Below are 827 nucleotides of genomic sequence, written 5' to 3' on the forward strand. Positions count from 1 at the left end.
AGAGGGGACTATGAGCATCTCTGAAAATGTCCTATAATGGTGGTAGGTCACCTGTCCTCTTGATCAAGGAGGCCGAGGAGACCCCACCAGATGGACTTGAACCAGTGTCCAGTCTATAAAAAGGAGGGTCAACACAGAGAAATCATTTCCTCCATGCTTCCAAGCAAAGCCAACCATGGTCGAGTAGGACCTTTCACTTATTGTCACATAGGTGGAACTGGTAAAAGAAAGGAACCAGGATCTCCTCCCAAGCCCATGTGACCCCTGAGGAATAGATCCTCAAATGACCTTAAGAATAAAAATAAATCAGTTTTATCTAGACCAACTGTATGGCCTTAAACACCCCAAAGGAAAGTATAACCAAAGATTAAATGGGACAACATAATTTCATAAGAGTCCATATATATAGCTAAAGGCTACATAACAAGCAACAATGCCAGACAAGTGATACCTTCTTTTGAGTTGCTGTCCAGAGTGGCCAAAGGGATTCCCAGATAGTAACCCAGCAAAGAACTGGGAAAATGAACAGCAGACCCCAATCTTATCCAAAGGACTATAGACAACTGATTACTGCTAGATGAAGAACAGCTGACCCTCCTAAAACAACGACCTCTAGATAGGCTGACTAGATTCACCAGAAGGGCAAGTAGTGGGGAATGGCTGGGGGTGCTGACAACACAGTAGACAGTAGCAGGGATATCAGAGTATAAGGGCTGTAGTGGGGGGAGGGAGGCTATGGGAGGGTGCTACCTAGGAAGTGGGTGTATAAATAAAATGTTAAAAAATTCTTCAAAGCATAAAAATTTGCTCCTTAATAATTAGTAGAT

The sequence above is a fragment of the Nannospalax galili genome, unplaced genomic scaffold, assembly GCF_000622305.1.
Source record: "Nannospalax galili isolate Female #2095 unplaced genomic scaffold, S.galili_v1.0 scaffold406, whole genome shotgun sequence".
Lineage (NCBI taxonomy): Eukaryota > Metazoa > Chordata > Mammalia > Rodentia > Spalacidae > Nannospalax > Nannospalax galili.